Source organism: Arachis ipaensis, chromosome B10 (assembly GCF_059453495.1).
Source record: "Arachis ipaensis isolate K30076 ecotype BB chromosome B10, ASM5945349v1, whole genome shotgun sequence".
Lineage (NCBI taxonomy): Eukaryota > Viridiplantae > Streptophyta > Magnoliopsida > Fabales > Fabaceae > Arachis > Arachis ipaensis.
The window spans coordinates 12,922,985-12,926,473 of NC_142435.1; the positions used below are offsets into that span (position 1 = coordinate 12,922,985).

The window sequence follows — 3,489 nt, forward strand, 5'->3', positions numbered from 1 at the left end:
CCTGTTTCTTCCACCATTATTAAAGCCTTGTTGAGGCTTTTGTTGATCCTTCCATGAGAGATTTGGATGATTTCTCCATGATGGATTATAGGTGTTTCCATAAGGTTCACTTAAGTAATTCACCTCTGCTATTGCAGGGTTCTCAGGATCATAAGCTTCTTCTTCAGAAGACGCCTCTTGAGTACTGTTGAATGCAGCTTGCATTCCATTCAGACTCTGAGAAATCATATTGACTTGCTGAGTCAATATTTTATTCTGAGCCAATATGGCATTCAGAGTATCAATTTCAAGAACTCCCTTCTTCATAGGCGTCCCATTATTCACAGGATTCCTTTCAGAAGTGTACATGAACTGGTTGTTATCAACCATGTCAATGAGTTCTTGAGCTTCTGCAGGCGTTTTCTTTAGGTGAATGGATCCACCTGCAGAAGTATCCAATGACATCTTTGATAGCTCAGATAAACCATCATAGAATATATCCAAGATGGTCCATTCTGAAAGCATGTCAGAAGGACACTTTTTGGTCAGTTGCTTGTATCTTTCCCAAGCTTCATAGAGGGATTCACCTTCTTTCTGTCTGAAGGTTTGAACATCCACTCTAAGCTTGCTCAGCTTTTGAGGAGGAAAGAACTTGGCTAAGAAAGCCGTGACCAGCTTGTCCCAAGAGTTCAGGCTATCTCTGGGTTGAGAATCCAACCACACTCTAGCTCTGTCTCTTACAGCAAAAGGGAAAAGCATGAGCCTGTAGACTTCAGGATCTACTCCATTAGTCTTAACAGTATCACATATCTGCAAGAATTCAGTTAAGAACTGAAAAGGATCTTCAGATGGAAGTCCATGAAACTTGCAGTTTTGCTGCATCAGAGAAACTAATTGAGGTTTCAGCTCAAAATTGTTTGCTCCAATGGCAGGAATGGAGATACTTCTTCCATGTAAATTGGAATTAGGTGCAGTAAAGTCATCAAGCATCCTCCTTGCATTATTATTATTTTCGGCTGCCATCTCCTCTTCTTGTTCGAAAATTTCTGAAAGGTTATCTCTGGATTGTTGTAATTTAGCTTCTCTTAATTTCCTTTTCAGAGTCCTTTCAGGTTCTGGATCTGCTTCAACAAGAATGTTCTTGTCTTTGTTCCTGCTCATATGAAAAAGAGGGACAGAAAAATAATAATAATAGGGATCCTTTTTACCACAGTATAGAGGTCCCTGTGTGAGTAGAAGAATAAATAAATAAAAGGAGATGAGAGAGAAGGAGAATTTTCGAAAACAATTTTTGAAAAAGAGGGTTAGTGATTTTCGAAAATAGTTTTCTTTTGAAAAAGGTTAGTAATTTTCGAAAATTAAAATCAAAAATTAAAATAATTAGTTAATTAAAAAGAAATTTTGAAAAAGAGGGGAGATATTTTCGAAAATTAGAGAGAGAGAGAGAGAGAGAGTTAGTTAAGTAGTTTTGAAAAATATAAGAAACAAACAAAAAGTTAGTTAGTTAGTTGAAACAAATTTGAAAACCAATTTTGAAAAGATAAGAAGATAGGAGGTTAGAAAAGATATTTTAGAATCAAATTTTTGAAAAAGATAAGATAAGAAGATATTTTTGAAAAGATATGATTGAAATTAGTTTTGAAAAAGATTTTATTTTTAAAATCACAATTAATGACTTGATTTACAAGAAATCACAAGATATGATTCTAGAACTCAAAGTTTGAATCTTTCTTAACAAGCAAGTAACAAACTTGAAATTTTTGAATCAAAACATTAATTGATGATGTTATTTTCGAAAATTATGTGGTAAAGATAAGAAAAATATTTTTGAAAAATATTTTTATACTTTTCGAAAATAACTAAGAAAAATGAAAAAGATTTTATTTTTGAAAAAGAAAATGAAAAAGATGTGATTTTTAAATTGAAAATTTGATTTGACTCATAAAAACAACTGGATTTTAAAAAATTTTTGAAAAAGTCAAATCTAATTTTCAAAATTTTTAAGAGAGAAAAAGGGAAAGATATTTTTTTATTTTTGAATTTTTTTAATGATGAGAGGGAGAAACATGAAAAATGATGTAATGCATGAAAGTTATGGATCAAAGTATGTGATGAATGCAAGAACACTATGAATGTCAAGATGAACACCAAGAACACTTTGAATGTCATGATGAACATCAAGACTTATTTTTGAAAATTTTTATATGCAAAGAAAACATGTAAGACACCAAACTTAGAAATCTTTCATGTTTAGACTCTATGGATGCTAGAATGCATATGAAAAACAAGAAAAGACACAAAACAAGAAAACATCAAGATCAAACAAGAAGACTTACCAAGAACAACTTGAAGATCATGAAGAACACTATGAATGCATGATTTTTTCGAAAAATGAAAGATGAATATGCAATTGACACCAAACTTATAACATGACACATGACTCAAACAAGAAACACAAAATATTTTTGGTATTTTTCGAAAATTGTTTGAAAAAAAGAAAAATAAGGATTCCAAAATTTTTAATATGAATTCCAGGAATCTTGCAATGTTAGTCTAAAGCTTCAGTCTAGGAATTAGACATGGCTCACCAGCCAGCCAAGCTTTCAAGTGAAAGCTCCGGTCCAAAACACTAGACATGGCCAATGGCCAGCCAAGCTTTAGCAAAAATATGCGTGTAATTCATTCAATTTTAAGCCAAAACCTCAGTCCAAAAGAATTTAGACATGGCTTTACAGCCAGCCAGGCTTTCGCATGCTTCATGAAACACTAGAATTCATTCTTAAAAATTTTGAAGAAAAATATATTTTTGAAAACATTTTTTTTTCGAAAACAAAGGAGAAATTTTTGAAAAATTTTTGAAATTTTTGAAAATAAAACAAAAAGAAAATTACCTCATCTGAGCAACAAGATGAACCGTCAGTTGTCCAAACTCGAACAATCCCCGGCAACGACGCCAAAAACTTGGTGCACGAAATTGTGATCATCAATGGCGCCATCAACATGGTACGCTCAATTGTAATCTCAACTTTTTATCACAACTTCGCACAACTAACCAGAAAGTGCACTGGGTCGTCCAAGTAATAAACCTTACGTGAGTAAGGGTCGATCCCACGGAGATTGTTGGTATGAAGCAAGCTATGGTCACCTTGTAAATCTCAGTCAGGCTGATATCAAAAGGTTATGGAGTTTTCGAACATAAATAATAAATAGATAGAAAATAAGGATAGAAACACTTATGTAATTCATTGGTTAGAATTTCAGATAAGCGTATAGAGATGCTTTCGTTCCTCTGAACTTCTGCTTTCCCGCAGTCTTCATCCAATCAGTCCTACACCTTTCTATGGCTGGCTTTGTGTAAGGGCATCACCGTTGTCAATGGCTACATCCCATCCTCTTGTGAAAATGGTCCAAATGCTCTGTCACAGCACGGCTAATCATCTGAGGTTCTCGATCATGCTGGAATAGGATTCACCTTCGTTTTGCGTCTGTCACTACGCCTAGCACTCGCGA

General features: G+C 33.9%; 1 non-coding gene across 1 annotated transcript; it reads left to right on the forward strand.

Annotated features, from left to right (window-relative positions):
- Positions 1 to 498: 498 nt before the first annotated feature.
- LOC148579187 (small nucleolar RNA R71) lies at positions 499 to 606 on the forward strand. Its single transcript, XR_015896790.1, has one exon. It is a non-coding gene; the product is annotated as a small nucleolar RNA R71 (small nucleolar RNA).
- Positions 607 to 3,489: the final 2,883 nt, after the last annotated feature.